This window comes from Rattus norvegicus, chromosome 3, assembly GCF_021556685.1.
Source record: "Rattus norvegicus strain SHRSP/BbbUtx chromosome 3, alternate assembly SHRSP_T2T, whole genome shotgun sequence".
Classification (NCBI taxonomy): domain Eukaryota; kingdom Metazoa; phylum Chordata; class Mammalia; order Rodentia; family Muridae; genus Rattus; species Rattus norvegicus.
The window spans coordinates 85,508,779-85,534,070 of NC_141536.1; positions in this window are offsets into that span (position 1 = coordinate 85,508,779).

The following is a 25,292-nucleotide window of genomic DNA, read 5'->3' on the forward strand; positions in this document are numbered from 1 at the left end:
AGTCCAAGTGGATCAAGGACCTGCACATCAAACCAGACACACTCAAACTAATAGAAGAAAAACTAGGGAAGCATCTGGAACACATGGGCACTGGAAAAAATTTCCTGAACAAAACACCAATGGCTTATGCTCTAAGATCAAGAATCGACAAATGGGATCTCATAAAACTGCAAAGCTTCTGTAAGGCAAAGGACACTGTGGTTAGGACAAAACGGCAACCAACAGATTGGGAAAAGATCTTTACCAATCCTACAACAGATAGAGGCCTTATTTCCAAAATATACAAAGAACTCAAGAAGTTAGACCGCAGGGAAACAAATAACCCTATTAAAAAATGGGGTTCAGAGCTAAACAAAGAATTCCCAGCTGAGGAATGCCGAATGGCTGAGAAACACCTCAAGAAATGTTCAACATCTTTAGTCATAAGGGAAATGCAAATCAAAACAACCCTGAGATTTCACCTCACACCAGTGCGATTGGCTAAGATCAAAAACTCAGGTGACAGCAGATGCTGGCGAGGATGTGGAGAAAGAGGAACACTCCTCCATTGTTGGTGGGATTGCAGACTGGTAAAACCATTCTGGAAATCAGTCTGGAGGTTCCTCAGAAAATTGGACATTGAACTGCCTGAGGATCCAGCTATACCTCTCTTGGGCATATACCCAAAAGATGCCTCAACATATAAAAGAGACACGTGCTCCACTATGTTCATCGCAGCCTTATTTATAATAGCCAGAAAATGGAAAGAACCCAGATGCCCTTCAACAGAGGAATGGATACAGAAAATGTGGTACATCTACACAATGGAATATTACTCAGCTATCAAAAACAACGACTTTATGAAATTCGTAGGCAAATGGTTGGAACTGGAAAATATCATCCTGAGTGAGCTAACCCAATCACAGAAAGACATACATGGTATGCACTCATTGATAAGTGGCTATTAGCCCAAATGCTTGAATTACCCTAGATCCCTAGAACAAACGAAACTCAAGACGGATGATCAAAATGTGAATGCTTCACTCCTTCTTTAAATGAGGAAAAAGAATACCCTTGGCAGGGAAGGGAGAGGCAAAGATTAAAACAGAGACTGAAGGAACACCCATTCAGAGCCTGCCCCACATGTGGCCCATACATATACAGCCACCCAATTAGACAAGATGGATGAAGCAAAGAAGTGCAGACCGACAGGAGCCGGATGTAGATCGCTCCTGAGAGACACAGCCAGAATACAGCAAATATAGAGGCGAATGCCAGCAGCAAACCACTGAACTGAGAATAGGTCCCCTATTGAAGGAATCAGAGAAAGAACTGGAAGAGCTTGAAGGTGCTCGAGACCCCTAAAGTACAACAATGCCAAGCAACCAGAGCTTCCAGGGACTAAGCCACTACCTAAAGACTATACATGGACTGACCCTGGACTCTGACCCCATAGGTAGCAATGAATATCCTAGTAAGAGCACCAGTGGAAGGGGAAGCCCTGGGTCCTGCTAAGACTGAACCCCCAGTGAACTAGTCTATGGGGGGAGGGCGGCAATGGGGGGAGGGTTGGGAGGGGAACACCCATAAGGAAGGGGAGGGGGGAGGGGGATGTTTGCCCGGAAACCGGGAAAGGGAATAACACCCGAAATGTATATAAGAAATACTCAAGTAAAAAAAAAAAAAACAATTAACTTCATGAAATTCTTAGGAAAATCAGTGGAATTAAAAAATATCACCCTGGGTGAGGTAACTCACTTAAAAAAGAACACAAATGGTATGTATTCACTGGTGAGTAAATATCCCAGAGAAAATTCACAGAACACAGGAAGTTCAAGAAGAAGGAAGATCAAAATGTGGATGCTTCAGCCTTTGGAAGGGGGAACAAAATATTCTAGGGAGGAAATATGGAGGAAAAATTGTACAGCAGAAACTGAAGGAAAGGCAATCCAGAGACTGCCCCACTTTGGAACCCATCTCATATACAGTCACCAATTTAATACACTATTGCGGATGCCAAGAACTGCATGCTGACAGGAGTCTGATATAGCTGTCTCCTGAGAGGCTCTGCCAGAGCATGACAAATACAGAGACAGATGCTTGCACCCAACAATTGGACTCAGAATGGGGTCCCCAATGGAGGTTTTAGAAAAAGGACTGAAGGAGCTGAAGCATTTTACCACCATATAGGAAGAAACAACTAACTACCCCCTCCCTACAGCTCCCAGGGACTAAACTACCAAGGAGTACACATGGAGAGACACATGGCTCCAGCCACATATGTAGCAAAGCATGTCCTTGTTTGGACAATTGGAGGAGAAGCCCTTGGTCCTGTGAAGACTGAGTGACCCCATATAAAGGTATGCCAAGGTGAGGATGTTGAAGGGAGTGGGTGGGTTGGTGGGGAAGCTCCCTCATAGAAACAAGGGAAAGAGGTGATGGGATAGGGTGTTCCTTGGGGGATAACATAGAAAGGGGTTAACATTTTAAATAAAAAAGTCCAAGACAAAAAAAACAAAAACAAAAAATAAGACATGCAATATAGTAGAGTAATAAGATATAGATCTGAAATAGTTTCATTATCATTACTCGAGGAAAGACAAGGAACTTGGTCACAATAACTCAAGAGTAAAAACATGTGGCTTGGAATCTGAATGTACAAGATAATATTCTGACAGATATGAAACAATGCAGAAAAAAGATGAATCAGAAATAAATTAAAATAAATGTAGCTGTAGCAGATCTCTAAAACATTTAAAAAGATGGTGATATACATACATATATATGTGTGTGTGTTTGTGTGCGTGTGTGTGTGCATGTGTGTGTGTGTAAAAACAAAAAGAAACCCACAAACAAACAAACAGACAAAACCATGCTAGGGTTAGCAGGATATCTCAGTATACAGAGGCAGTTCTTACACTTGTCTGATGTTTTTAATCCAATGTCAGTTTCCAGGTTCTCAAAAAGTGGAAAATAAAGAATTGACTCCCTAGGATTGTCCTTTTACCTTCATTATACACAGATATACACCATGCAAACACAAAAATATACACACAAACACTCTCCCCTATACACACCACAATAAAGAAATATGATGAGAATTTTCTTTTCTTCTTTCCTTCATTTCTTTTTTTTCAAGTGTAAATGTCTATTTTTTATTGGATTTTTTATTTATTTAAATTTCCAATGTTATCCACTTTCCTGGTTAAACCCTCTATCTTATCACCCCTCCCCCTTCTTCTATGAGTGTATTCCCCCACCTGTCCACCTACCCCTTCGTGCCCCCCTCCCTTGACATTCCCCTACACTGGGGGGTCGAGCCTTGGCAGGCCCAAGAGCTTATTTTCTCATCAATGCCCAACAAGTCCATCCTCTGCTACATATGCATCTGGAGCCACGGTTGCTTCCATGTGTGCTCTTTGGATGATGGTTTAGTCCCTGGAAGCTCTGGTTGGTTGGTATTGTTGTTCTTCAGGGGCTGCAAACCCCTTCAGCTCCTCCACCCTTTCTCCAACTCCTCCAATGGTGATCCAGATCTCAGTTCAATGGCTGGCTGATAACATTCATCTCTGTATTTGTCAGGCTCTGGCACAGCCTCTCAGGAGACTGCTATATCAAGCTCCTGTCAGCATGTACTTCTTGGCATCAGCAATATTGTCTGGGTTTGGTGGCTGTGTGTATATGGGCTGGATCCCCAGGTGGGGCAGTCTCTTTATGGTCATTTCTTCAGTCTCTGCTACAAACTTTGTCTCCATATCTCCTCCTATGAATATTTTTGTGCCCCTTTCTAAGAAGGACTGAAGCATCCTCACTGAACCATCCTTCTTCTGCTTCATGTGTTCTGTGGATTATATCTTGGATAATCCTACCTTTCAGGCTAATATCCATTTATCAGTGAGTGCACTCCTAAACCGGATAAACAACTTCAGCAAAGTTTCTGGATATAAAATTAACTCAAACAAATCAGTTTTCCTTGATTCAAAGGATAAACATTCTGAGAAACAAATGAGGAAAATGACACCCTTCACAATAGTCACAAAAAACCTAAATTACCTTAGTGTGACTCTATCCAAGCAAGTGAAAGATCTGTATGACAAGAACTTCAAGTCTCTGAAAAAATATATTGAAGAGGATCTCAGAGGATAGAAAGATCTCCAATACTCATAGATTGGCAGGATTAATATGGTAACAATGGCAATTTACCAAAAGCAATCTACAAATTCAGTGCAATTCCCCTCAAAATTCCAATCCAATTCTTCATAGACTTAGAAAGAACAATTTGCAAATTCATTTGGAATAACAAAAAACCCAGGATAGCTAAAACTATCCTCAACAGTAAAAGATCTTCTGTGGGAATCTTTCCTTCATTTCTACTCATTTTTAATCATTCCTTAATTTGCTTTTCTTACATTTTTGGTCAACATCGTAAAGGAAATGATTTCTGAATTACAACCAAATCCAGATGAACAACCATAGCTTGAATTTACATATTTGATTAGGAAATTAAAACTGTTATTAATTGTTATATAATATTTCTAAAGAATATTAAAATGCTACTTTCTGTGTTTTAATTTTTTTCTTTCAACTAATATTTGTGTATGCATATTGATATATTGATTTATATTTTTTAACACATGTATTTAATAAGTCTCTTAAGAAAATATTTTAAATAAACTACTTTTGTTATTTCTCACTAGTCACACATATTTTATACTTTAAAATATATTTGAGTGACTAGTTTCCTGTGGCATAAGTAAAATTATATCCTAATCTTATTGCAGTTACATTGCTTATAATTCAGTAATCTTCTTTCCATGACCTGATATGACCCAGAGTACCTGGATTAAAATTGGAAGTGTGTCTTGGATTTTCCACACTTAGGTGTGAATTCAACTTTTTGTGTGCCATTGTATCATGCACTCCTGTTGAGTGCAGCTTCCCACATTGAGCCACTGTCATCCTTGTCTTTTATGTGTGTCTGAGTCTTAGTGTAAGCTATTGAATCAGTTACAGTATTACGCTATTCTTTTCTATTATTTTTCACTTCGTTTTGATCATTAAGAAATATATTTTCATAACTGCAAAACCAAGTCATATCATTTTGCAACAATCTCTTGTCATTGTCTGTGAAATTATAATTATTTGCATTTATTTCCTGCTGTCTTGGATTTGATTAGCCTTGTTACTCATTTCCTAGCTAATGTTTTCAATTTGATTTTCTAGTCTCTGGCTCTAATATGACTTAACAATGTAGTTTTCCTACCCTGATTTGGGTATTTTATATTTATTTAGGTTGTTAGGTTATCATTCAAAACTGTGTGTATGTAATGCTATTTCTTCTAGAGAAAATTGTTTAGCTTCATTTATGCCCTTTCATATTTATTCACTTATAACTGTTTTTGACTGAAATGATATTTAAGACATTATTTGGAGTTCCACAAATTTTTCCGTGTTTCAAGTGTATTGTGCTTGTTAGATTTGTGCCATATCTTTTTAGTCAAAGTTTCATTATGTGCTTTACAAAGTCTTATTTTTGTTTATTTGAGTTGATTCAGCACATGATTTTCAGAGTACTTATTGCACATTAATACATCATATGCACAAACATGCCTAGATTATAGTTATTAAAATAGCCTAATTTCATAAAGGTTGATGCCAGAGAATTTAATTAGAATCTTGTGTCAGAACCTCAGTGTTAACTTATGTCTTTGTCGACTTCCTGGAATTTTCTGTAGAATATTCTAGATGTTATCAACCTACAAATGTTTTAATTTTTATACTTATTTTAACCAATTCACCTGTTTCATAATGAAGAGATGTATGTGTACTTAAGCTGTACACATAGATTGCATCTACAGCTAGATATTTGATATATTTTTACAATAAACCTGAAGTTACAAGCACACTCACTTAATCTATATTGTAAGAAGAAATCAGCTTTCTACACACATTATGGAGAAGATTAAGGAAAGGCCATAGATCTGCAATCTGCAATTAGATTAAAATAAAAGACACTGCAACAAACTTCCTGTGATTATTTAGATAAGAATTCCAAAGGCATTACCTGTCTTACCTCCAAAGGAGGCATAGAATTTTTATAATGATTAAGAAAAATAATAAGTATTGATACTTTCTTATCTTTCCAAAGTGTCTATTTTCTATGTCAACATGTGTTCCACACATATTTCTTTCCTGAACACTCAGGATTTAAGTGGTGCAGACAGCAATATGGACCTTTCTCATTCTTCACTTCAACCTGAAGATCCAGTGCATTCTTCTTAAATTTATACAAACATCTCCCTTATTTCTTCCCTTCTCTTATATTAGTTGCCTATAATTTCTTACCTAAATAATTTCTTTAATTTCTGGTTCCCTTGTATTAGCTTTTACCTCCTTGTTCTGTCACTCACGGATCAACACTAACCCTTTTTAATACTGCACACATATTCTCCTTAATTCTTCGGTCTGATCTGTCACTACTTAATGGACAAATGCAATTTTCACTCCTTTTTTTTTGTACATAAGCCACTGATGTATTTATTTATATATCCTGCATTCATCCATCCTTGTTTTAATCTAAAACGAATGAGTGTTTACATTGTTGTCATATGATTTTTGACAATAGAGGTAGAGAAGTTTCTACTTATAAATGTTGAGAATATTGGTGAGTCTGCAGTTCTGTGCTTGAAATCTACAAAACATGCATTGACCTTCACATGACATTTCCTACACAATACTGGAGCATGAACATCATTCAAAGGCATTTCACCATCATTTGTTTTCATTCTGAATCTCACTGGTAAAGCCCTATTAAAGTGGGCTTTTGATATTATATGCTAGAGGACGTCTTCTCCAATGACCTCAAATTTGGTTTTAGTATCTCCTATATCCTTTTATTCTCGACAGAAATTCTACCAACAAACCCATTTTATTAAAACTACCATTTTATTTGGCTAGGATATCAAGACTTTGGAGAGTATCAACTGACATAAACGTCTGTATTGAAAAGAGCTGTATAGAAGTAGGATGTGTGCAGTCTGTATAGTAACTGCAGAGCATAGCAGTATGATTTTGTTTTTGTTTGTTCAGCATTAATCACATTTTCTCAAAGTAAAGCATAATTAGCATTTTTGATGATTATTAAACTTTAATGTTTTCTCACAAATCACTTCACAATCTTCTATTTAAAAACCATTTTTGGGTCTTGGACTTCATCCAATGCTCTCTTGTGAGAGTTAAATGTTATATACTGTTTCATATAGCATCTGATAATTTTAGAATTTCATAGAATCTCAGTAAATGTGATAAGAATAGCAGTATAGGGTCAGACCTGGTGGCATACATTTTTAATCCTAGCTCTCCGGAGAGGCAGTGGAAGGCACGTATCTGTAACTTTAAGTTCAAGTGCATCCTGGTTTACAAAGATTTGAAAGCCAGCCAGAGCTACATAATAATACCCAGTATCAAACAAGTCAATTAAAAATAGCCACAATTAGACTTAACTCCAGTCATTTGTCTCTTACGTTCAAGAGAGCTCTACAAACAAGCACTTTAAGGGAAATCATTTCATTACTAATTACAGTGCAGTCTATAGATTAAAAAAATTACCTATTTTTCCTCTCTGCACAATTTATAATATATTGTTCACTAAGGTGTTTTTGAACTAAAACTCTGACATCATATGGAAAGAACTAAAACCTCTAATTATGGTTTAGACAACAGATCATTCAGAACATTCCTCCTTAGCACCTGACAGTCTACAAACACTAGTGTACTATCATTGTGCAAATTTATACACTCAGAATTATTTGTGCTTAAAATTCCTTTATATTGCCAACTTATGATGATTCAAAGTCATCGTGCAAACAAATTTCATGCTTTGTAAATGCTAAGCATAACAAGGAACTATGTTACTTTGTCTAGTCTGGAAACACTCTGTTGCGGATTATACTTATCAAGGCACAGAAGCTTTAAATAGAATCCATTTATCATCCACTGGTGAAGTTTCACAATTGTGCAGATTGAAGAAAATCATGAACTCTTTTCTGCCTACTGCATTTACTTATGATCACTTATAAAAGTAGTCAGTAGTGAAACACCATTTAGAACAAGTATTCCAAAGTGGCATGACTCATTCAAAAAATTATACCATAGTATACTGCCCCTAGCAAAGTTCTCACTTACTCTGCTTTGAAGTTTATTTAGAGAATTGAAAAATTCTCTGCAATGTTATCCTGTCTGTAACATTACAACTCATTTTTCCATTATTTCAAAGGATCGGGATAGTTTTCTGAATTATCTGTGAAGCACTTCCATCTCAAGGTGAAAACCCTGCATGACCTTTGCTAAGATTGTGAAACAAGAGCACACTAATTAGTATTCGGGTGCCACCTCCAGTATATTTGCATTCCTATGAATGGATGAGCTCATTTCCTCATTTCACTGTAATTATTATGAACTTTTTGCACAATCAAATCTCCCAGTGATTGTAATTTGATGAAGCAAAATGTCAGAAATATTTAATCAAGTCAAATATTCACACCTTAGGTTATATATATATATATATATATATATATATATATCCATTTATTTTCCCTCTAGACTCCACATTTGCTAGGTTGATAAGTCAAGGTTACTAGAAAAAGTATGATATTACTGAAATCATGGTTGACAGATGTGGATGAGATCACACACTGTTTTTTTTTTTTTTTTGAAGTCTTTGCAAAAATGTCCTTATTGCACCTATGAATAGCAAGCCTAGCTTGAGGATGAATTATAGCAGTTATTCACCAGTTAGAAATCAGTACAATTATGAGTAGACTGTGTCATGGCCATGTAGAAGGTGAGTAGACAGGAATCTGATCTCTCTACAATTACTGCATTCTTGTGGCAATCTGTTCCTTCAGGTGGCATTTATATAAGAAACTACAATTCTGCTAATGCTTTCTTTCAGGGTATCTGCATGCAGGCGATCCTTCTGTTTCTCTTAATTCAATTTGTCTTTAATGTTTCACTATTGTAACATTCAAGACATCTACAACAAGAAAGTGGATTATGAATTCCAGTTATTTCCAGTTATTTTTTAATTAACTTTTAAAATTGAATGTCAGAAATGTTAAAATTTTATACATGGTGGATTAGTACATTTCGATTTATGCATATATTATTTAACTCTTAAATGAGATTAAATGGAAATATCTCTCCAAATGCTTATTTCTTTATCATCCAAACTATTCCAAACTTTTTCCCTAGCTTTGGAAACATGTAGTACTCCATTGTTATACACACCAGTACTTACCTACTGGGCTATCATTCACTAGGACTTTTTGAATTTGTCTAATTGTAACCTACTGCTTGAGTTGTAATATGACTTTTCGTTTGATGTTTTACTAAAAATCAGAGAAAATATCCACATAGTTCACAGAATTTCATCCTGATTTCCCCCTGTAAATGAAGCTTTAAATAGTATTATATAGCCTTTTTTCTTATGATAATACTTCACGAATTTTACAGCATTCATGGTTTTGTGTTGTTGATGAGGAGTTAATACCTGAACAATGCATCTGCATAACTTGTATACCTGCATCCCCCTGACAACATCTCCTGTGTCCCAAAAGTTATAGCTTATTCTTAATTGTTACTTTTATTGAGGATATACATTTGTGTATTACAAATATATATATAAACCAATATAAAAAGATTAACATAAACAAAATAATTATTTAAAAAGCGGTACATTTCAGACAGAAAAATGATTTACATAACTCAATGTTTGATGCTAATGCTAAAGAGTTTAATAGATTAACATTTAAATGACTCATGCAATAATAATATAAATAATTTATTACATATATATATATATATATATATATATATAAAACTTTTATACCATCTGGGTTTATTTACAGAAACTTAGATTATTGTACTCAGAAAGGGTAAGAGGAATAACATAAATACAAACCTTTGCATTTCAGAAGCTGGGCTCTGTGGATCCTACAATTCCAGACATTTGGAAGCTATAGCAGAAGGTGAGAAATTCCCAGTCACCCTTTACTATATGGCAAGTTAGGGACTAGGTTATGTACATGTGACCCTGTCTCATAAAAACAAAATGAACACAACCATGAAATCTCCAACTTCATTCAAATGTATACACTGAAAAATACACACATGTTAATTCATCCTTTACCTAAAACTTCACTTAACTCAAATCTTTCTTCATTGTATTATTTAGGAAATATTGCCAAAAGGATGGCCACTAACTTGATTCTGGACTCAGTTAAAATAATATTCAATTACTGAAAATACAGAGAAAATTACAGGTTTTTCTTTTATAGTAAAAACAGCTTTTCTTTCTGTCTTCTGCCTTATTTTCAGGTTTAATATACTTTAAAATAATTAAATATTATTTTTTTCAAAGACTGAAATATGATTACTGACCAAAATGAAATCGTATAAAATTTTCCTAAGTCGTCCCGTAAAGAAGTGCATTTATGAGATTAATGCAAGCATGAAATATATAATAGAATCTATTTATGGGGTTTTCTTTGTCCCTACAGCTTTCTCATTATGTGCACTGCCTGGTGTCAATTGCCTTATAATTTTTTTAATTTAATTTTTCTTTACAGTCCAGTTGTCATAATGGTCCTGGTCCACCCTCTGACTTTTCCACATCCCAACGTTTCCCTGTCTCCATGCGGATGTCCCTAGGCCCCTACCCCTCACCCTCTCATCTCCCGAATCTCCCACCCCAACAGACCTCCATGCTCCCTGGGGCCTCTAGTCTCTTGAGAGTTAGGAGCATCTTCTCTGACTGAGTCCAGTCCTGGCAGTACCTTGCTCTATATGTGTTGGGGGCCTCATATCAGCTGGTGCATGTTGCCAGGTTGGCCCAGTGTCTGAGAGATTGCTGGTGTCCAGGTTAGTAGAGACTGCTGGTCCTCTTACAAGACCAGCTTCTTCCAGTTTTTTCCTAATTCAACCACAGAGGTCAGCATCTTCTGTCCATTGTCTGGGTGTAAATATCTGCATCTGATTCTTTCAGCTGCTTGTTGGGTCTTTCAGAGGGCCTTCATGATAGGCCCCTTTTTGTGAACATACCAAAACCTCAATAATAGTGTCAGGCCTTGGGGCCTTCCCTTGACCTGGATCCCACTTTGGGCCTGTCGCTGGACCTCTTCTTTCTTGGGCTCTTCTCCATTTTGTCCCTGCAGTTTTTTCAGACAAGTACAAATATGAGTCAGTTTTTGACTGTGGAATGGCAACCCTATTCTCACTTGATACCCTGTCTTCCTGCTGGACGTGGTCTCAACAAGTTCCCTCTTCCCACTGTAGAGTATTTCATCTAAGGTCCCTCTCTTTGAGTCCTGAGAGTCTCTTACCTCCCAGGTCTCTGGTACATTCTGGAGGGTCCCTCCACTGCCGACCTCCCAAGGTTGCCTTTTTCCATTCTTTCTGCTGGCCCTCAGGGCTTCAGTCTTGTCCCCTCCACCCAACCCAATACCTGATCATGTTCCCTTCCTACCACCCCTGTCCCCTTTCCCACCCAAATTCCTCCCTTCCTCCCCCTTGCTGTGATTTCTTTCTTTTCCTTCCAAAGTGGGATTAAGGTGTCCTCACTTAAGTCCTTCAGCTTGTTAATCTTTTTGAGTTCTGTAGACTTTCCTGATATTCTGTACTTTTTGGCTAGTATCAACTTATTAGTGACTACATATCATGCTTGTCCTTTTAGCTCTGAGTTACTTTGCTAAGGATGATATTTTCTAGTTCTATCCATTTGCTTGCAAAATTCTGGATGGCCTTTTTCTCAATAACTGAGTAGTACCACATTTTCTGTATCCATTCTTTTTTTTTTAATTTTATTTTTCTTGGATACTTTATGCATTTACATTTCAAATGTTAGCCCCTTTCTCCACGCCCCATACCCCCTCCCCCCATGCCCTGCTTCTATGAGGATTCTCCAACTCCCACCCACCCACTCCAATTTCAATGTCCTGGCATTACCCTACATTGGGGAAATGAGCCTTCACAGGACCAAAGCCTTTTCCTACTATTGATCTCAAACAATGCCATCCTCTGCTACACATATGACTGGAGTTCTGAGTGCCTCCAGGAGGACTCATTGGTTGATGGTTTAGTTCCTGTGAGTTCTGGTGGGGTCTGGTTGGTTAATATTGCTATTCTTCCTATGGGGTTGCAAACCCCTATAGCTCCTTCAGTCTTTTCTCTAACTTGTGCACTGGGGTCTCCTTGTTCAGTCCAAAAGTTAGCTGCAAGCAATACTCATCTGTATCAGTAAGGCTCTGACAAAGCCTCTCATTCCTTCTTAGAAGGTATAACAAAATACTCACGGGAGGAAATACAGGGACAAAGAGTGCAGCAGGAACTGAAGAAAAGGTCATCCAGAGACTGCCCCACCTGGGGATCCATCCCATATGCAGCCACCAAACCCAGTCACTATTACTGATGCCAAGAAGTGTTTGTTGACAGGATTCAAATATTGGTGTCTCCTGAGAGGCTCTGTATCCATTCTTCTGTTGTGGGACATCTGGGTTGTTTCCCAGCTTCTGGCTATAAGAAACATGATTGCTATGAATATAGTTGAACATGTTCCCCTGTGGCATGGTGGTGATCTTTTGGGTATATGCCAAAGAGGTGTATAACTGCATCTTTAGGTAGATCTATTTCCAATTTTCTGAGGAATTTCCAGATTGATTTCCAGAGTAGTTGTTTGAGTTTCCAATCCCACCAGGAATGGAGGAGTGTTCTCATTTTCTACATCCTCACCAACATGTGCTGTCACCTGAATTCGTGATGTTTTCTGACTGGTATAAGGTAGAATCTCGGAGTCATTTTGATTTGTAATTCTTTTAAGAAATGATTATACACACCCTTCTCTTGATATATAAAGTGTGTTATTCTTAGCTACTTTAAGTCAATGTGGCTACAAAGGAATTTACATTCCATATTAGACGTGCTATATTTCCATGGAAACGTATGAATGTAATGCCTCTTCTAATGTTAAGGAATATTTCCATATCTTTCTTCTGTATTTGAAGAGGCTTTTCTAGTTTATACCCAGAGACACTTATTTCTTAGTTATTTATTTTGGCATTTGTTTAACAGTCATTCTTCTATTATAGAATTTGAGCTTCCTTTGCCATACAGAAAAATGGTGTTATCAGAAAGGTTTTTCTGAATCAACTTTAGTTCATAATGCATTTTTTCCTTTACAGCAGCGTTCAGTGAGCAGGGTGTTTTATATTTCACTGTAATAGGCATATTCTTCCAAATTCTTGCGGTAAATATTACTTGATTTGCTCAAAAGAAAGGAATTGGCAAAAGTTAAGCTTTTAAAATATAAGAATGATCCTTATTTTCATGTCACAGAAAATTAGGTGTGGAAACAATGAAGATCCAAAAGTTTCACTAACTCGCAAGAAATATTAGTGCACATTTTCCTCTTACTTCAGTAACCACCATGTTTGTTGAATACTGATATCTTGAAATGAAATAGCTTTTGAATTTTAATAAGACAGGTAATTAAGCCAACTTCAAATGTAACTTTGTACTCCCAGTCTTGTATTAGGGAGAAAATTCCTTAGTTAATACATTAATCAAAATTATTTTTAACCAATTAGCCAAACATGTTTTCTTCTCTTTGCTTAGTATTTCAAAAAACTTCAAGCAATTAACGTTTAGCTAAGGAGAACTTACATGGAAGTGAGTTATCTGCTGCTGTACTAATGATATGCTTTCTCAGGACCAGAACAAGGGCAAAGATCTGAGAGCTGAAGGATGAACGGTAAATATTTCCCAATTAGTAGAAAAATTTTGCTTGCCCAATAATGTCAGTAAAATCTAAACATAATCCACCCACCCACACTACCACCAGCACACACTTCAAATGCAGTTATTTCAGTTTCTCTTCCTCAGTAACCTCAGACCTTCTATCCCTCATCTGTCCCATTCCTGACTTCTCTATGTCCTCCTTCTTTACTCTTTCTGTTACCTTCATCTGGACCTTCACTTCTTTTAATATATTTCTATTTCAAATGATATAAGAAATACTAAAAATAAATTGTATATGACAATTTAACTTTAAAATTGAAATTATCTTTAAAGGATATGTTTATTTTATTTATATTATTGTGAATAAATAACCAGAATAAAGGTACATACTAAAGAAAGGATTTATGTTATATGAATATTTCAGGTTACAGGACATCATGACAGAAGAGACATAGTGGCAAAGGCTTGACAAATCACATTCACATCACATCAACAATCGATATCAAAGAGAATGAATTCATGCACATATAGTACTCTGCTACATTTCTCCTATAGTATATAGTTTTGCCCAAAATCTGACAATGGAGCACTCCAATTTCAAGCAGTACTTGAATATGCAAATTTAAGCAAATGATTTAATGTTTAACAGATGGGGCCACAGGTCAACGTTATGCAGAAAATTCGTAACTTATTCTCTTAGTGAAATATTGGTTGTTTTTAATTAACTATTAGATTTACTATTATAGGTAGAAAAAGGACTAATTGTCACATGATACACAGGAATTAATTTATTAATACATTAATGGGAATAGGGAAAATGTAACTTCAATGTAAATCTAATATAATTCTCAAAAATAACTATTTTGGCTTCAAAATTCAAGTTACAAGGAGATATACAATAAGAAGCTAATCTTCTTTCACAGTGCATATTGTTTAGAAATATAAGATCATTCTGTCTCAGCTCTAGAATTACAGATGTGCACTCCAGCAACCTTTAATAAATACTTTTTAAAAGTTTGAAGTCATTATTATGTCAAAGTGTTTAAATTTAAAGTTGAGTAAATAGTATTCCCCACAAATTCAACAACCCATAAACGACTGTTTATTTTTAGACAAAAGTGGTATTAAGAGATTAACATTTTAGTGCAGACTCTGTGGTAAAAATGCAAGAAACATAAGTTTGAAATTGTAGAATAAATAAGACATTGACTTTTGAGGTTGAGAGGAAAGTAGATACAAATCATCAGGACATGTTAGCTGTGCTCTATTTCTTTTATGTTGCAATGAAACAATGACCAGTCATATCAAAAAGTTTTATTGGACACAGTCTATGAAACAGTCAGTGTAGATGGGATCCTAGAGCACCTAAAATTAGGGGACTAATATTAAAACGAGCATTTAAAATATGAACTCTAGAATATAGAACTACTAAAATCCAATGTATAAATCTTCAAGATAGTTGTTCTATGAAGTATTACTTTGTAATCTTGATATAAAAATTGTTTAATTTTCAAAGCAAAATTAAATTGAGGAGCTATATTATAAGACTTAAGTTATTAAATATCATTCTTCTCTTAGAGGATACTATTGAAAATGCAAAAATATATTCTCTTCATAATAGCTACTATATTATAGAATCACAGTGGTCTCAATTATTAAGGGGCAAAGTTGCAATGTAAGAAGTGTGGAGCATGCTCAATCTACTTATATTCATAAGTGCAAAGTTTTATTTCAAACTGAAAGGCAAATTAAAGAGTAATGTTCCTGCTTTTCAAAAGATAACCATTTAGAGCAGTGTTAATTATTCTTCTACTGAATGTCATCAATACCAAAATCAGGTTGCTCAAGGACACCAGCAGAGGAAATAGTAACAGTTAGCAATTAATCTGACTTTCTTCTCATTAAGTTCTTATAATTACACTTTCAGAATTAAATGCACTGATGAGGGTCATGCCATTTCACTTCAGATAGGGAAAGTGACTTTCTTTTCAGAGGATCTGGACTCTTCTTATTAAAGACTAAGAAGCTCTGTAAAATTTCACCTGAAACAATTAGGAAAATATCACACTTCTACTGCAAACTTTAATGACTGATGGACTTCTGTATTCTTTGATATAATTAATATCATTTATTCTTGTACGTTTCTAATGTCAACACTCAAGACATTGTTTATATTAATGGATAAGGATATATCTACAAACATATTCACTAGTCTCCTATAACAGCCACAGATCTACTATAATATTTATGAAAGATAGTAATTTTGACACATTCGCACCCATATGTACAAAATTAAATTCTGTGTTTCTTTTAATGCTTTCTAAACATCTTATTTTTATCCTTGATAATTAGATATATCTTAAACTTGTTTGTTTGTTTTGTTTTGTTTTTCTCACATTGAAGTGTCAGTCCTATTTCTATACAATGATTCATGCTTCTGAACATCCTACAATGCAGTTAATAAGAACCTGACCATTACAAAAACAATTCAGAACTATAGTGTAGGATTGAGCACCACTACTATAGATAGCAAAATAGGAGTGAACTAGTTTCATTCTCTCGATCACTCATCTATAGAATGAATTTCAACAAATTGAGAATAATTTCAATGATGAGGGAAAATGTTGTCAATTAAAAACAATGCTTAATAATGATTCTTACATGTACACATAAATTGAGTAATTAAGTTCATCATGAAAATCCTGAAAGATTGTCAGAAAAGAGACCTTAAGCCAGATCTTTGTATCTTTGTCAGTCCATCAAAATAATGAGTTTCTACTCCAAAGAAAAAGCTGGAAATTTCACTAAATAAAGGGATTTTCCACGCTCTGGCATTATACAGAGTGAGAACAAAGCACAATGGTAATAAAGCAATAAACTATAGAGAGACTTCAGTAGTAAGTACAATATAAAGAGGATTATACTCGTGCTTACATGGAAATTCATCTGCCACTTGCTGATGTTTGCATTATTCCAGCTGGAATTTCTTCACAAATTGCTGAGTCTTTAGCAGATTAGAATAATGCTAAATGCAAGCCTTTTCATGCAGGACACACAAAGCAGAAAGAGGCAAATTATATAAACCACAGATATGGCTGGTAGATTAATCTATAAGTAACACAACATGAGATTGCTCTGAGATAGTGAAGGAAGAAAGACCTTGTTTATAGGGACAATCACTAGAAATATGAAGAAGAAAATGCATGTGGAAGAGAAAAAGGAAAGCCATCATCGAACCATTTTACATACAACAGTTACACATACCCCTTTTGAAAAAGCAACTGAAAGAACATAATTTTCCATTCATAAATAGCAGGAAATTGATACATTTGACAGTAGTTATACCATTGTCCCAAGTGCCTAACACAGTTTTAAAAAATAACGAAAAGATCAAGTAGCAATTATAAATCCCATTATGTTTACTGAAAAAATGTTCATATGAGAAATTATTTTTTTATAATTGTAAGTCGTCACTAATGAACTCTTGGTTTTATTTTCACACTTCAAGTGGTGTTAACTGTGTAATTAAAACCATTTTGATTATAATTTACATCTTAATACAAATAATTCCTAAAACATTAAAATGATTGCTATGAACTTTTTCTATATGCCTATTATAACCACACTAGTTGTACTTCCTGTAGCTTGATATTATCATCTGAAGACATATACAAAAGGTATATATAATTTTGTATACTACAGTGGTTTGAGTGAGAAAGGCCTCAAATTTTCATGTCTTTGAATGCTGGGTTTCCCCTTTTATGGAGCTTTTTGGGATGCATTGGGAGGTGTGACCTCATTGGAGGAGGTATGACCTTGTTAAAGGAGATATGTTGCTGGGGTAGGGATATGAGGCTTCCAGGTCCATGTCAGGCTCAATGTTGCTTGTAGGGCCTGTTGCCTATAGAGCCAGATGCAAGGCTAATGGTTTCTGCCTCAGCACCATGCCTATCTGCTTCCAGCCATGATGATCACAGGCTAACCATCAAAAAATGCAATCAAGCCCTAATTAAATGATTTGTTAAGGAGTTAACTTTGGCATACTGTTAGTTCACAATAATAGAACAGCAACTAAGGTATGTTTTAAAATAAGATCACGTTTTTTTCAGAGAAGACAATCTTCTAGCAATAACATAAAACATAACATGTTCTAATGAGATGTAGATTGTTTGGTGTTGGTCTGGTTCTACTATGTAATTAAAAGTTAAATACTGGCCCTGAAGATATGGTTGCCTCCATGAGCAGATCCTCAAATACACCTAGTAGTGTTATGTGAGATTTGTTCCACAATTTAAAACTATTGACTAATAAGGTTGGCTACAGACAATTAGTGAGGAGAATAGAAAGAGGAAAGTTTCAGTTACTGAACTGTTAGTGTCAAGTAGATATTTAAGAGGAGGAAGGAGAGAGGAAGAAAAGAGAAGGGAAGGCAGGAGAAGGAAGACAGAACATCTCCATTATACATAACAGACCAGCAACGCATGCTCAAATGTTATGGACACTGAGGACCAGCTGATGAATTAGTAGTAATCCAGGAAGACTCAAACTGCCAGTACTTGGTGAGTACAGGTATGGAATTAACAGTCTAGTGGTAGGAAATATTAAATTAGGGGGAATTCCCACAGTAATGTGCCTGAATTGATTAAATAAATCTATAGGACTCTGCCTCAGTTATTTGGAGGCTGTCGGTATCACATTAATAGTTAATAGAGATTATTAAACATACTTCTTTACTTACATTTTAAATGATATTCCCTTTCCCAGTTTTCCTGTCCATAAGTTCCCATCCCCTTCCCATCCCCCATACAGTTATTCCCCCCATTCATCCCCCTTACTTCCCCCCATATTCCCCTGCACCAGGGGTCCAACATTGGCAAGAGGCTTTCCCTGCCATTTGGTGCCCCAACAAGGCTATTCTCTGCTATATATGCTGTTGGAGCCCTGAGTCAGTCCATGTATAGTCTTTGGTTAGTCATTAGGCCCTCCCTGGAAGCTCTGGTTGATTGGCATTGTTGTTCTTATGGGGTTGCGAGCTCCTTCGACTCTTTCAATCCTTCCTCTAATTCCTCCCAAGGGAGTCCTGTTCTAAGTTCAGTGGTTTGCTGCTAGCATTGACGTGTGTATTGGACATGTTCTGGATGTGTCTCTCAGGAAAGATTTATATCGGGTCCCTTTCAGCATGCATTCTTTTAGCTTCATCAAAGAGTTTATTAAACTCCAGTTACTGTAGATGAGTCTCTTAACATAACAATATGAATATGTTGAAATGTGTGACAAACTAGGATAAGATATTAGTAGCCTAGTGATGTTAAGCACCCAGTGAGTAAAGTAGTCAAGGGACAGCAGGAAAGGGAACATACACATTTGAAGGATCATCTCCAACTTCTCTAATCAGCTAGTTAGCTGCAAGTATCAATCTACAGGATGAGAGAGGATACAGAATTTCCTGAAGATGGAAAGTCAAGAGGAAATTTAATTAATATAATTATCATAGCAGTTTGACCTGAGACATACTAAAATCCAAGAAAAGTATTAGTGTGGTGCAGAGAGATTCAAGAGAAATAGGAGAATCTGCACTTAAGACTCTATTAAGTGAAGAAATATAGACTTATCTCGTAGCCTCTTGTCTGTTAATCCTCCCATAAAAATAAGGTTTGTTCTATTTCTGAGCAAAAGATTGGAAAACTAGTTAAATATTTTTATTTATTTCCATTAGTTTCCTCTTTAAATATTTGTTAGCTTTGGTGATTTTTGTCATTCTATACTTACTTGGTCACACCTAATTTCCCTTCTAATCATTATTTTGTAGATAACCATTGTCATGGTTGGTTTGAAAGAACATTCATACCATGAAGAGCTTATCATATTACAAGCTTTCATATGGAACTTGAAAACTGATCAGTAGACTTAAAAGAAAAATATTTTCTCTTGAAAAACTTATACATTATTTACAGAATAATAACACTTGGTAGTTAAAATGCATGGTATTCTCAGGAGTACAAAGAGCAATGAAATATAATAAAGTGAAATGGACAGGCTGTCACTTGGTCGGCATTTTTATTTCAACCACTTTTATTCCATGGAGATTGCACACCAGTCCCAATGGCACTTCTTTGTTGTTATTTTCTTACATAAAACATTTTAAAATAAAGTATAATTGTATTACTTCCCCATTATTTTCCCTCTTATAAACCATTCCACGTCCCATTTCCCTCTTAAATTGATAATCTCTTTTTATTTCTGTTACACACACACACACACACACACACACACACACCTATAATAGTATAGAGTTGTTTATATGCAGATGATTTCAAGGTGTTTTTTAAAATCTGTAATCTGTAAAGTTTTCCACACTGACAGTAATGTTTCAAAAAGGATTAGAAGAAGAAAAGCTGTGGATAATTCAGAGGGCTTAACAGCCAGTATTTAGAAGCCGTAGAACATCTCGTATTCTCAAGCTGATCAAAGAAAACAGGTATCTGTAGAGTATTAAGCCAAGGCAGGAGGAAGTCACATAAGTAATGGATACCCTATTATTTGGAACAACCATTAAGTTGATATATATTAAAATTATTAGTATATATACTATATTGTGTTTATCATATATCCTGGTGATTTGAGTCCCCAAAACATATACAGAAGAGGACTGCCTGATCTGGCCTTAGTGAGAGAAGATGCACCTAACCTTCAAAAGACTTGAGACCTCCAGGAGTATGAAGGTCTGGGAATGTGAGGGTAGTGGTGTGGGAACATCCTCTTGGAGATGGGGGAGTAGGTATGGGATGAACAATAGTCAGAGGACCAATTGGGAGAGGCATAATGACTGGACTTTAAAAAAGATTAAAGAATAATAATAAAAAGGGAGTAGACTCAGATGAGAGGGGATGTTAGAAAAGACCTCAGAAGAGTTGGGTTAGGTAACACCGTAACCAGGATATATAGCATATAAATATATTTTCTGTATTTTCTTTAGACAGAAACAATTTGGGGTCAAAAATTTTGAAGATGAATGGGTAGCCTATGCCTTAACTGGGAGCCATCTATCTACTGGAGGTACTTTCTTCAGTTTTCCTCTCCCCACTGTTAGGAATTTGGTCTAAGGTCATCCCCATAGAATCCTGATGACCTCTCCCATTCCAGGTCTGGGACCCTCTAGAGGTTCCCACTGGCTCCACCCCACAGTGCTGCATATTTCCATCCATTCTTCTGGCCTTTTGGGCTTCTCTCCTATCTCCCCTCATACTTGATCCTACCCCTACCATTTCCCTTCCACCTCGCCTCTCCCACACAGGTCTCTCGCTCCCTCTGCTTGCCTTCTGAGTGGGATTGAACTATCCAAACTTGGGCCTTCCTTCTTCTTAAACTTTATATGGTTTGTGAATTGTTATCATGGATATTCTAAACTTTTGGCTAATATCAACTTAACTATGAGCACATACAATGCTTGTCCCCTTTGGTTCTGGGTTATCTCACTCAGTTCTGTCTGTTTGCCTGCCAAATTCATTATCTCCTCTATTCCATTTTGTTTTGTTTTGTTTTGTTTTTTCTTTTTTTTTCGGGGCTGGGGACCGAACCCAGGGCCTTGCCCTTGCTAGGCAAGCGCTCTACTACTGAGCTAAATCCCCAACCCCCTCTATTCCATTTTGTAAATGAACCACTTTTCATGTATCCATTTTTTAGTTGAGAGACATCTGTGTTATTTCCAGCTTCTGGCTATTACAAATAAGGTCCCATTGAAATAAAGCAGAGACTGAGGGAAAGGACATCCAGTGACCAGCCCAACTTGGAATTCATCCCATGCCTAGGTGCTATTACAAATATGATGCACTTGCTGACAGGATCCTGGCATGCTGTTCTCTGAGAGGCTCTAACAGCAGCAGACTGACGCAGATGCAGATACTTACAGTCAACCATTGGAATGAGGTCTGGGACCCTATGAAAGAGTTAGGGGAAGGATTGAATGATCTGAAGGGTATTGCAATCCCACAACAGTCTCAACTAACCCAGACTCCTGGGAGAGCTGAGAAATTAAGAAACCAACCTTGAAGCATACATGGGTTAGTCTGAGGCTCCTGGTACATATGTAGCAGAGGCCTCATATGTACATATTGGCTGGTCTCAGGAGGAAAGGATGTGCCTAATCCTGTAGAAACTTGATGCTCCAGGGAAGGGGGATGCTGTCAAGGGTGAGGTGGTAGTAGGAGTCTAGAAGAGTACCCACTCACAAGCAAATGGGAGGGGGAAAATGGTCAAGAACTAGGGAAGGGGGGAACAGGAAGGGGGTCAATATTTTGAATGTTTTCCATAAAATAAAATGAAGAAAGAAAAAATATATTTACTGAAAAAGGAGAAAAAAATCAAATAATCTATTCTTATGAATCTATTATGATATATAATGATTTCCTTTAAATATATTTTATTTAATATTTGAGACTGTCATATATGAATACTATATATTGCAATCATTATCACCCTCATATTGCAATGCTTACTCCATGTCTCCAGTCCCTCTAAGATGCCTCGTGCCCCACCCCAGTTTCATGTGCTCATATAAGATACAAGGTAATAAATTGCAATGCACGGTCTCATAAATGGCATCTGGTTAGATATCAAAACAACTGTTCCTTTACTAAAGAAATATCACAAAGCACGACTGTTCCCAATTAATTTATCTTTGATATAAAGGATGAACACAACTATCAACTACCCACCTGTCCCTGGCCGCACAGCACGCTACATTTGTGAAGTGTGTGTTTCAATTTAAATAGCCAATAATATCTAGAATCATATTTCTTAAATTTTAATCTCTAATTTCAGAAACTTACGAATTTCTTAGCCCTAACTATATACTTATCAATGAAAATTATTCAATGTGTTTGCACAAAGGAACATTAAAGATGCATGAATTTCGTAGTAGACATTGTACACATCATTTGCAATGTTTCAAAGCCTTCTTCATTCTTACACTTTACCATAACAAACAGGAAACTAAATAATTGCAATGGCCTAATAAAATGTGATCTAAATGAAATTTACAAGCCTAGGATAGTTTCCTAGTTCTGTCTAAAGCAAGGATAAACACCGCAATTGGACATTTACAAAATAAGAATATGTGAAACTTTGTTTCATCTAACTGCCTAAAACAACATCAAAACGTAAGCAGTCTGTGTAGACTTTTTAATGCAATAAGTATTATCATTTTGCTAATGCAAATTCTTTAATTCTTTCACCTGTAAAGATTTCTGAAATTTAGTTAGGAACAGTGTGGGATGACCAGGAGAAGGATAAGAGAACATCAAAAATAGCATCTGCTTTTCATATAGAAGTAAGAATCTTATTGCAAGTGGCAATTCTAAACAAATTGAGTCTGTGCTTTTGCCAGAATAATTATCAATTTTTGCAATGAACATCTGAAAATTTTTGTGTAGTGCTGTGTCTGAAGAAAAGTAAGCAAATGACTGCTGGATATGCTTTCCTCCTCAGAGTTATGTAAATGCCATTGAATAGCTATGCTGAATAAACTATCTGAATAAAATAGTAAAAAGAGATAATGAAGAGAATGCTGATATATCAGACCCATGGGTTGAAGCAAATTAGGCATTGTATATGTCTGCTGAAAAAAAAAAGATATTTATAAGCTTTTTTCCTTATTACTGTTAGCTTGATAGCTATACACACCTCATAAAACAAATGTTTAGTGTTTTTGAATAGGAAGTCTCTTGTAAACACAAAGATCCTGCCTGTATAATTGTCAATAGCTATTGGTCCCACTTGTAAAATGATAATATACATGAAAAGTTAAGACTTAATGAAATCTGCATTCCCTAATTTTAAATCAATTTGTTTTGACCTTGACTTTCCAAAATCTGTAGAACTTTAAGAGAAGAAAGTTACTTCAGATAAAAAAGGAATATTGTGTTCTGATGCCCTATATCAGATTTCAAACTACTTTGCATCTTGAAAATATCCTTTTAGGTTTTATATAAAAGGAAGAATTACACAGCTATATGTTCGTTAAAATTGTACATTAAAAATTGTCTTCCACAACCTCATGTGATAAAGTTTTACACTTTGTTTGCTTGTTTTTTTGTTTTATTCACTTTATATACTGAAAGCTGCTCCTAGCAGTTCACCCCTGAAACAGTCCTTCCCTCATCCCCCTCCCATTCTCTTCTTACAAACAGCCCCATTATGTCTGTAACACATTCTACAGATAGGCAACAACTACAGGGGCAGCCCTTGCTCCAGCTGTTGGAACACTCACCTGAAGACCAAGCTGCCCACACACTACATATGTGTGGAGTCCCTAATCCAGCCAGTGTATGATTTTTGTTGGTAGTTCAGTCTCTGAGAGCCCCAAGGTTCCAAGTCATTTGACTCTGTTTGTCTTCCTGTAGTAGTTCCTCAGAACATTGTACAGAGTACTACCTGAAGACCTAGCTATATGACTCCCAGGCATATATCCAAAGAATGTTCCACCATAACACAAAAACATATGCTCCAACTACATTCATTGCAGCTTTATTTGTAATAATCAGAAGCTGGAAACAACCCAGATGCCCCTCAACAGAGGAATGGATAAAGAAAATTTGGCACATTCACACATTCACCTAAAATATACAGTTACCTAAAATATACAAAGTCCCAAAAAAGGAAAAGAACTTCAGACCAATTTCCCTTATGAATATTGACACAAAGATGCTCAATGAAATTCTTGCAAACTGAATCCAAGAACAAGTCAAAGCAACCATTTTCCATGATCAAGTAGGCTTCTTCACAGAGATGCAGGGATGGATGGTTCAATATGTGGAAATCCAACACCATAATACACTATATAAACAAATTCAAAGAGAAAAAAATATACATGATCATCTCATTAGATGCTGTAAAAACATTTGACCCTTTCATGTGAAAAGTCTTGGAAGGATCAGGAATTCAAGGACCATACCTAACAATAATAAAAAAAAAAGCATACAGCAAACCTATATCAAATAAAATTGAAAACACAGAATTAAACCCATATACCTGTGGTTGCCTGATATTGGCAAAGAAGTCAAAATCATCCAGTGGAAAAAGAGCAATGTATTTGAGGAGTAACACTTTTAAATATCTTTAGAAGGACTCAGGAATTAAGAAATTTTCACAAGTTCTTGAATTTAATAGCTTGTGATTATTTTTATTTGAAATGAAAGAGCACGAGAAAATTGAGAAAAATTGAATGCAACTTAATATGTTATTCTGTATATGAACTGTTGGAAGACACTGTAAAATCTGTGAAAGACACCAACACTTCTCTACAAAGAAAAACACAACAAAGACAATTCTATTTGGAGCTTGAATTTCCTTAAGTGAAGCAACAGAGAGGCCCTCTCTATTATAATGGTGCTTGCTGTGTGACTTTTAGATAAATCAGAAAAACCAAAACATCCATGGGGAAATAAGTGAAAAATTAATGCAACTATTTTACCTGTAGGCTTTTTGAAATGTAAATAAGACAAGCACAAAAAAAAGGTTGAAAG